At 39.5% G+C, this 10,795-nt stretch overlaps 1 protein-coding gene across 1 annotated transcript in view; it reads left to right on the forward strand.

The window, feature by feature from the left end:
* The first annotated feature begins 285 nt into the window (after positions 1 to 285).
* The window catches only part of LOC103083447 (membrane-associated guanylate kinase, WW and PDZ domain-containing protein 2-like), a 288,742-nt gene continuing 278,232 nt past the window's right edge, over positions 286 to 10,795 (forward strand). The window contains exon 1 of the mRNA XM_007467045.1: positions 286 to 514. The gene's annotated coding sequence lies outside the window, so the exon portion shown is untranslated. The remainder of the gene's footprint in view (positions 515 to 10,795) is intronic.

Below are 10,795 nucleotides of genomic sequence, written 5' to 3' on the forward strand. Positions count from 1 at the left end.
GAGGGGTCACCTGACTTCACCTAGAACGAGCCGCTCCCCTTCCTTTCGCAGAGGAAACCCAGAAGTGAGAGACAGGCGCCTACGGAACACAGGTTCTCCTGCTGAGCGATGTAAATGACCCCTACCGCACGGGAATCCAATGAGGTTGCTGGCGGGGGGTGGGGAAAGAGAAAGCGAGGGAGCGAGCGTAAGCCCGAGAGGGGAGAGGGAGAGAGCAGGGGAGAGAGGGAGAGAGAGAGAGGGAGACAAGTGCAGCATGCTTCATCTTTGAGAGGAGGGGAAAACAAAAGACCTCAGCGGCAGTTTTGTGTTGCTGTGTCTGGCTTAAAGAAGAAAATTCTAGACACCCAGGCTGAAAAAATCAAAGCTCAGCGGAGACTACTTCTATCAAGAGAATTCTGTGATCTGAGAATGGGTCGGATCAGTACAGGTGGTTTGAGAAGACACTGATGAGGACCATGGAAAGGTGGGAGAGGACGTGCGGCTTCCCTGCTTCCTTTGAACAGAGCTCTAGGTTAGTAAGCTGAAACAGACCGGGGTCTGCTGAAATATCTGTATGTGTGTATGTGTGTGTTTTCTATTTATAACCTCCAAACCCTTCTGCCCCCTAACCTCTGGGTAGGCAGTGCCATATTCCACCAGATGTGAACCTAAACTTGATTTGACTCTTACTCCATTTACCAAATGCCTCTCGTTTGCTTGCCGAGCTTTTGTTTAATACAGCCAGTGGCAGAGCCATCATGATTTCTCTCTGCTTCTGAGTCAGAATGTGTGTTTTAGCCCCAGATTGTCAGGTGGCTGTTTGGAGAATAGTTAGCATTTTGCTCCAGAAGGCTGCAAATGCATGATTAGGTTATTGTGAGATGTAAACAGCAAATATCTGCTGACTTGGCGTTTCTTGTAATGTCAGAATAGTTCGGAGGTATCTGACTGCATTTGTCTTATCTCAATTTCCCACGTAATTGAGTTTAAATATAATAAGTTTGAAATGGCACCCTACCAACAAAGGCACACACCAGGTATTCTTCCAACAGAGTATGTTTTACCTCCCACTGGAGTCAAAGCTTAAAAATTAATTTGAGGGAGACCTGATTCTGAGGAAAGAATACAATATATCATAATTAAAATAGGTGCAAAGACATTTCTTTATAAGTGGGTACAGATGTGTGTAAAACAAACACATAATTTCTCTTGTTCCTTATCATGCAGATAGAGTGTCTTTTGTTCCAGGGTGTGTATTTTCCTGTTTTTACAAAGAAAGCATTGCCTGTGCTTTCTGTGATAGCAGACTTGTATGCCAATTTGTCATTGTGCACTGGTCAAAAATCTGCTCTATTCTGAAGTAAACTGCCCAGAGGTATTAGTCAAGAAGCTGGGAGGAGGGTGGGGAGTGGTGGTTTTTTCTTTCTTTCTCTTTTTTTGACGATTAGCTCAGAAGTGTCTAATTCACATGATTTTAAGAGGAAGTGGGGGAAGGCATTTAGTTTTGAATAGGATGCAGATCTGTGCCATGCAGTTGCCAGAGAATTTATCAAGAAGATGCTCAGAACAGAGGGAATCAGATTTGTAATGGACTCTTTGAAAAAATGTTCTGTGAGGGTGACTGGCTGGGTCCCTTTTGACCAAATTAAGATGCGCTCTGGCAGTGCACTAGCAGCCGTGAGCTGACATTTTCTTGTGAACCTAGTGAAAAATGGCTCCATATCTCTCCTCCCGTCCGGAGGAGATGGTGTCTCCGAGTTGTCGAGCTTTTCCCCAACGTGATTCGCTCTTATGGCTGTTTTCTGATAGGAATGGACTGGCTCCTGTTTCCTTTCAGTTTGCCTGCCTTTTTAAATCTCAGCGAGAATAGGGAGTGGGTGGTGACGGTTTTACTTCAAGTACAAACTACCCAGCAAGGCTAGCAGAAGATATTTTTCCGGGTTTCCATTTTTAGAAGGGAGTAGATTGTATTTCTTTGGACACGATATACACTTTTTGTTTTTGCGGAGTGGGCTAGTCAACAATTTCACTAAGAAAAGATGCACACGTATGTGACACTTTACATCTGGACTCTCCACTTGGGAAGTGACAAGTAAAGACACAGGGATACTTGCCTATCATCCATCTCTGAGAAGATAAAGCTGCCCTTTTCTTTCTTACCGTTGTTTCCCTGTTTTAGACCTGGGATCAGTTGTGCAAGGAGAAAGATCATGCCCTAGAGTTAGGATGCAGGGAGGAAGTGTACTACTGTCCTGTCCTCCACATGTGTTTCTTGAGGAATCCCTGTGCTGATCAGGGAGTGGAGGTGGAGGTGCTACAGCAGCTACCCTGCCCCTTCATTTAGGCTTCGGTCTGTGAAAGCTCCAGCCAGCAGAGGCAGGATGCGCTTTAGCAAAGAGCCGTGTGTTTGAGGGGCTGGTAAAGAGCGTGTGTTGTTTGGGGGTGGGTGAAATCGGTTGTTCTCTATTTTATAGCATTCTAAGATGCTTCTATGAGTAGAAAGTGGGTTCATGAGGAAGGGGTTGGGCTCTTCATGTTTCGGGCAAGAAGTATAGCACTATCCACCAGCGAGGACAACAGGAGGATGCAAAACAGTGCAATACTGTGGGTACTGTGCAGAAAGAATAGTTCCTTAAATTGTATAATAGTCCCCTAATTCCAGACATTTGCAAAAACCTCAAGGCTTCCTGAAAAATGCAGTGGAGTCATTTCTACATTATGACAAGTTAGACTTCTAGTACAATAATTTTAACAGCATTATGGAAACACCTTCATAAGTGCTTTAGATATTATACCACTTGCTCCACTAAAGGGTATCCCTCTTAGGGTTTGCCTCTTGGACATTTACAAAGGATAGGAGTCACAGCACAGATTTTTTTTTTTTTTTTTTTTTTTGGAGTCAGTTTGGAATAATTTTGGTCGAGCTAAGTGCTTACAGAGGCAATAGGATTCACCTCTTTAGTAGAATAACAGAAATGGAACTTTAACACTGCATGTAGATCTGATTACTGCTTTTGTACGTGTAGACAATTTGACTGTGGTACATAGTGTGCTTTGGGGAAACTGATGCAATTATAGTTGAACAATGAACATAACAATAGAAAATACAATGAAAACATGGATCTCAACATTCATGGGAGGATTAGCAGGGCCACTCTTAAATATTGTTAATGACTACAAGTGAGGAGGTTTTACCCTGAGAAATTTCCAATGTCTAGAATGAAAGAATCGTGTATGTAAAACTAAGGGCATAGTTCACCAGCTGTTATAGAAGCTGGATGGCGCTGATGTTTAAACCAGATAATACGTACATACGAAAGAATCATGGACCTTAGGAACTTCCCACCAATGTAATTTTGTTTTTTATTGAATAAAAGCAGCAAAATAGCTATAAAATAGAAGGATTTCATGAGCAGCAGCCATCAAGGGAGAGAAGATCTAGGACTAATGTGAAATGTTGGCAATGAGATAGATGTATGTGATGCCCGGGTGACCCTCAGGATACCAGTGAGTTCTTAATGAGAGCTAAAAAAGCAAAATCCACGTGTTGAAATAAGTTTCAGTATGTCTATATTCTTATACCTTCAAGTTTGGAAATAGAAAATTTCCTAAGATTAAAATTAATTGCTCATGTGGTGCCTGTGGCATAGAAAGGAAAAGTTGAGATGAAACAATGAAGTTTCAGACAAAGATATTTTTGTGAAATATTTTTGAACACAAAGCTTCTTTCTGAGAATATTTTAAGTAGTAATGACCTGCTTTCTAAAGTCTATTTTCTCTATTGCTTTTAAAACTGTACTACCCTAAATTCCATTTCCAGCTTTTAAAAGCCTTAGTAGGTGACAACATGATATTAAATAAATAAGGGCACAGTAAAAGCCTCTGAGTTTAAAATACTCTAATTTTATGTTCAATTTTACATACATTTCTCCTCTAAGTCTGGCATATCTTTAGCTTTTGCTCTAAGTCATACAGCTTGTGGCAGTCTCACTTCAAAAGACCTCAGTTGTGGGCTTCCCTGGTGGCGCAGTGCTTGAGAGTCCGCCTGCCGATGCAGGAGACGCGGGTTCGTGCCCCGTTTCGGGAAGATCCCACAGGCCGCAGAGCGGCTGGGCCCGTGAGCCATGGCCACTGAGCCTGCGCGTCCGGAGCCTGTGCTCCGCAAATGGGAGAGGCCACAACAGTGAGAGGCCCGCATAACGCAAGAAAAAAAAAAAAAAAAAAAAAAAAAAAACCTCAGTTGCTTACTCTGAAGACAGCAGATTTTTAATATAATTGGAAAAAATAAAAGTGTTTTGCTATTTGACTGCATTAGGTGGTACCTTAAACAAGGTTAGAACCTAGTTATGATGTGAATTATCAGTTCAAGTGATTCATAGATATCAAGTGATATTCATAGGTATCATTTGCTTGAAATAAAGGAAATGCTGTATATTTCAAGAATATCAAGGCTGATAAAGTATACTAAGTATACAGTATGGGGGTTAATTCTTTGCCTAGTTTTCATCATAAGAATGGCTTTCTGTCAACTAAGCCACTGTATTTTCCAAAAGCAGTGCATTATTCTGTTTTCTCCCATAGATTCCCTATCCATTCTCCAAAGTCATACAAAGAATACATCTCATCTAATGAAAGTGATAATGATTTTAAAAATTTCCCAATCAGAGTGTTTGAAAATTTACTGTTCACTCTGTGAAAGAACATAGTCAGAATAGCTTTTTCTTTTTCTCTTCAGTAAAGCAAATCAAACTCTGGTGTCTTTAAGGAAACTAACAATGATGTGTATTAGGAAATAGGAACCTCATTGCCAGGCAGTCAGCCAATGGTGAAGAAGCGAGCTTAACTGATGACTCTAATCGAAGCATTGCAGGTCAGGAAGTTCCCATGTTAATAGGATCCCAGCTGAGATTCCAGAGTCAGCCACTCAACTTGCTCACCTTTGTCTTCTCCCTGGGGCTGGCTCTGTGAGAATAATACATTTAATGAAAAGAGATCACCTTTGCTATAAGATCACCTCTAACCTAGATCGGTCCTTGCAAACATTTCAGGTATCTTTAATATCCTCTCGGCCTGAAATTTCTATGACATTTTCTACCCAGCACAGATTCCATATGCCTTTGGAAGTCACTCAGAGTTTCACTGGGGTCAGGGGTCTTGCCAATTACTGCCCACAAAGGCATAAACCCAGCCCAATAGGAAAGGCAGAGGGAATGAGAAACTTCTCTGGCCCACAGAAGAGTACCGAGCCCTTTGGGTCCTTTTATTCAAAGGATAGCAAAAGCCCAAATGCCGAGCTAAGGAATTGCTGGCCAACTGTTGAAGGATTCTCAGTCTTGGATTAATGCAACTCTTTAAGAAGAGTTCCCCTTTGGTTCTTGGTAAGCTTCCTGTCTCCTTCTACCTCAGGGCCTTAGCACGTGGTGTTTCTCCTGCCAGAATACTCTTCTGTGCTCTCTACCTTCTCTGACATTTAATTGGCTCTCTTTACTGAATGCGCTCAGGGCTCATTATTTTTCTTTATTATAGAAAGAAGGTTTTTTTTTTTTAATTGTTAGTTGTATAGTAATGCCACTATTTGATTAATGTCTCTTTCTACCAGGAGTCAGGACCTTCTAAAGTTAGGGTCCAAATTCATTTTGTTCACAGTAGAATCCCTCAGCCCTTAGATCATGTTAACCCACATGTTAAGCGTGCACTAAACTTTTGTTAAATGACTAAATGAATGAAGAATTGAATACCAAGGCACCAATACTAGTGGACAGACATAGTGTGGCTTTGGCTTAACAAGGAGCAAGTCTCTTCATTGTGTTAGCTAGTTTGGACTCCTGACAAGTGAACAGTACCAGAGTATTTTCAGGGTCTCCCTCCTGTCAGGATTTTCTATCTGAGAAAGAACATTTGAGTACTGGTAGGATATTTCAAAAAGAACCTTACTACCACAGTGTGTTCATAGGACTAGTCTTAGGCAAAACTGTGGTTTGTCCTCTCTCTGTTACTCCCTCCAAAGCATCTCTTTTTCTAAATCTGCTCTTACCATCCTTGGTTCTTTGCATCCAGGACCTTCCGGGTCACATCTGACAGTGGCTATACCTTGCTAACTAAGCTGCTAATTAGCTTGTGAGCCATGAAAACTTTCCTATGGTGTGAACTCTTCTAGCAGTATTTGCACTTTGAACAAAATTGTCGTGAACTGATTAGTGCTCTGCTGATTAATATGAGGGATTGTAAAGCAGAGTATAGTATGAAGCTTGCCTTTAGGGAGCTTCTTTTCAGCTTTGGAGCTAGTAAGACTCACAAGAAATACCTGGCGACTCCTCTAAGAGTCTGTAATCAACAACTGTATTTGTCCAGAGCCAGCTCTGGGTCTTGAGTGGCACCTGTCCCTAGGATACACAGCTTCCAGGTCCCTGGTGCCAGGACGACCCCTCCACACTGTGGCAGTGTATGGCCTGTTCTTAACTGCTGCTAATTCAATGATGACCCCTGTCCCCGTTTCCCCAAAGCATCAGCTAGGCCAGCGTGATGTGTTACAGATGAGCGAAAGAGGAATCCCTGCTTCCCTCACAGATAAAGGGAGCCGAGCTGCAGTGCTGCATTGGGCTTCTCAGCCTCCCAGATCTCCTCCCACTTTCAGAATCTAGACATAACTTTGCATGTTCCCCTTCCCGGGAGAAAACCAACTGTCAGAGTGGAGACACGTTGCCCCCTCCGCCTTCTTCACCTGAGATGGATCCTGGCTTTTCCTCATCCTCCTCTACAGTGCCTGGTAGACAAGTGCTACGTTGAATACAGACCTTGTTAAGACTTGTCCTGTAGCTTGGTATTACAGATGTGCTATTAGTGCAAGAAGGTGAAGACTGTCTGCCCAGAGAAATACGTAATTTATATAAGAAAATAAATGTTAAAAAATAAATTACTATTTGTTATTGCATGAAAAATATTAAATACTTAGCTTGGTAGATGTGCTATTAGTGCAAGAAGGTGAAGACTGTCTGCCCAGAGAAATACGTAATTTATATAAGAAAATAAATGTTAAAAAATAAATTACTATTTGTTATTGCATGAAAAATATTAAATACTTAGGAATAAATCTATTGAAAAGTGTGCAAGACCTTGACACTGAAAACTATAAAACTTATCTGGAGAAAAATTAAAGATGACCTCAGTAAATGGACAGATATTCTGTGTTCATAAATTGGAAGACTCAATATTGTTATCAATTTTTCTAAATTGGTCTATAGGTTCAATGCAATCCAGTTAAAATTCCAGCAAGCCATGTGTGAAGTGTGTGTGTGTGTGTGATTGTGCGTTAATTGACAAGGTATAGCAAAATTTATGTGATAATTAAGGGACCTAGAATATCCAAGAAAAAAAAAACTATATTTGGTTGTGCAGATATTAATAAAACTAGAGCATAAAGAAAAGTAGTTGTACAAGTGGAAATTCAAGTGGACCTTGACCGATATCTAAATCATCAGAGAGGAAGGATAAGAAAAATGTAACATCTTAGGAAAAACATGAATAAAAACGTTCAAAGGTATTTAGTACAAGGTGTGTTAAAGTCCTTATAGAAGGTAGTGCTCATGTTTATTTTTCTGATTATAAAAGGCAAAAATACCTTCTATTCAAGAATTCATCAAGCTTTCATCCATTTAAGCCATATCTTGAGATCCTGAACGTTAGGACTTATACACTGAATTTACTTGCCATTACATCTTGAAGTACTCTTTCTATCTCAGTATTTAAAAGTAATCTCAAAGAAGTTTTCTGTCAGAGGTGCTTTTAAGGATTCATTTAGCAATATTGATTACTTTAATTGAGGTTTATTGAAAGTGCTCAGTATAGCTCTCTTGTGGTTCATGTTCTATAAATACATCATCATCTTATTGATATACAGTAGTGTTTTCATTTCATTGCAGTCAGCCTATTACCTTGTAGAAACCTGACATTCACACTAGACTGTAAAGAGGAAACATTCTTTTCCTCTGGTCTTCCACAGAACTTAAACCATGGAACTGAGTAAGAATCATTTTCAAGTATGTTTTTAGTAGTATAAGCCTGTTTCATTTGAAGGCTCCCTGTGGAAAATCCAGAAAAAGAATGAACATAGCTAAGAAGCCAGAAAACATCAAGGTGCATGCACAAAAAAATAATGAGATAATTGAAATTAAGTGATTTTGAAGTAGGACAAATAACCTATACTAGCCTTCTTGTGAAGTTATTGATATAAACAGTTTCCATTTTAGTGGTTGCGTTTTAGGTTAGGTCCAGGAGTTGTTAAATCCTATGAAAGAGCACTAGGTTTACTTGTTGAACTTTCCTTGTTTAGGTAGAAATATTGACCTTTTAGGGTAATTCAGGGTGTGCATCTTTTTAAAGAGAGGGGTCCCTCCAATGACCCCTTGCCAGCTAAAGCTATAACAATGCTTCATGAGTAAGACTGCACACATGGTCCTTTAGATGCCCTCGCTGCTATAAAAGAAAGAGAGAGAGAATATAAATCATCCTTTTGAGATATCATAGATTGCCCCTTCCACACACCTATGTGCATTACTCTTTCAGTAGTGCTAGGTTAAAGTAACACTTCAAAAAATGAAATCTTTCACCTCTCTTTTATTTCAAAAGAGAAAACATAAAAGAGGCTGGGACTGGCTAGTAGTATATGAAATTCTACTCTGTGTGGATCCCAGGTTATGCATTCCCATTGGGTATACAAGTCTTCATATGGTGCTGCATATGGTAAGTTTATTTTCTAATAATATAGTTGCTACTCTGGGAATCATAAGTCTTTCTCTTATTATTGGTGCATTAGAATTTAAGAACAGTCATGGCTAGCTCCATTTATCTAAATTAGGTGATAAAGAAATGGTATTAAAATATTACTGTATCTGTTAATAGTTCATGTCCCCCAAACCCAAAAGAACACATTTAACTATGACTGGTGAGTGGCAGGCCTTTAATGAAGTTATCAGTTGTTCATTTTCCATATTTATTTATTTCCAGTCTACAGAATTCTCCATCTGGGTTTGGCTGAATTAAGATCTACCATAGAAGCCTGAATTTTTCTCATACTAGTCTCAAAAACTGTTAGAGCCACATGTACCAAACCATACCATGTTACTTTATGCCTATGAGTATCTGTGTGTTTTTTTCCCCACTGTCTAGAATGTTTTCTTCCAAGTCAATGCTAGTTATAGACACAGATCTTCTATAAAACATTCCCTGACCTATTCTCCCCTGATCCTGGGAAAAGTTTGTTATTCCCCATAACTATATAGGTACCCACACATGCACACGTATTCTGCTTTTCTATTTACAGTTTTGTTTCTCTCACTAGAATATAATCTCCTAAAACAGAGTTGGATTTTTGATTATCTTGCTATGTCCATTACCTAATAAAGGATATAGCACATAATTAATATATATTTCGGTTAGGATTTGAAGAAGCTGATGCTCTTCTTGTCCACATTGCAGGAGTGTAATGTGTGTTTATGAGATTAAGTGGTTTAAAAATCTTCATGTGTTTTAATCAGTTGTCTTTTTAGTCTCAGTTTTACTAAAGCTGAAAATAAATGCTAATCATACTAAAAATCACTACATATTTTTTCTAAGAAATTATGAAGTTTTATAGTCAACTGTGAGCAATGAGAGGTAGAATTAAGGGAAATAGTGCTGAACGGTTTGATCCATGAAAAATTAACTCTGGATAAGGTCCATGAATCATGTTAGTCTTTTTGTCCAAAATGAAGCAGAGACCTTTCCCTCAGTGCTCCCTTATACCCATCCACCATCGCAATGTGGAGGCAAGGGAGAGACGTCTTACCTTTGCACAGAGCTTTGCTGCTCTGAGTGTGGGCCATAGAGCAGCCACATCAGCATCACCTGGGAGTTTGTTAGAAGGAAGAATCTTGGGCCTTACCCCAACCTACAGAATTAGAATCTGCATATTTAAACAAGACCATAGCTGGTTTAATTCTGCATTAATGTTTGAGAAGCACTAGTAAGAGAGAATCCTTTTATGAAGTTTTAGACAATTTTGCAGCCTACAGCTTGGCAAGTAACTTGCGGACAAGTTGTGAATATGGAAGGTCGTTTCTTTTCTCAAGCTATGTAATGGAAGAAGCTCTCCCTCCAAGTCACCCATCTGTATGTGTCCTGGAAAGAGAAGGAAATGAACCTTATTAGAAGCTACTATCTTTCTTGTTCATTTTCCCAAACCAATTTCTATTATTGGGAAAACAATGAAATGTAGCAGGAGAGACTAGAATTGAGTCTGGCCTCTGGCACGTATTAGCTGTATAAAGCTGGACAGCTTCCTTAGGCTTTTTAACCTCATTTTCCTCTTCTGTAAAATGGAAATTATAATACTTATTGGCAAGGTTGTTTTTATATTAGAGATAAAGATGAGAAATTATTTCCTATAGCTCACTTGGCACATGGTAAGCACTCAGTAAATAAACAGGAACTATGGTTAACATTGCCTTACCCCACTTTCCTCATGGATCCTTGTTGAAAGCAAAGATGTAATCTCTTCTAATGCCAACTTCTAGGTGTTTGCCTTGGGTGCCTTTTGGAAGTGGACACTGAGAATTCTAACTGGTCTGATTTCCTGCAACTTGATTTGAAAACAACAAACTAATGAACATCATGTGCTTCTCTCAAACATACACTTACATATTGGAATAAAATGCCCCTGGAGATACAAAGCAAAAGAAGAAACTCATATTCTTGATATCAGTTCCTTCTTCCAATAAAGGAAATGTAGCTTACTTCCCAATAAGATTGTCAAGGAAGGTTAGTGTCAGAATTTACT

This window comes from Lipotes vexillifer, unplaced genomic scaffold, assembly GCF_000442215.2.
Source record: "Lipotes vexillifer unplaced genomic scaffold, Lipotes_vexillifer_v1.1 scaffold247, whole genome shotgun sequence".
NCBI classification, from domain to species: domain Eukaryota; kingdom Metazoa; phylum Chordata; class Mammalia; order Artiodactyla; family Lipotidae; genus Lipotes; species Lipotes vexillifer.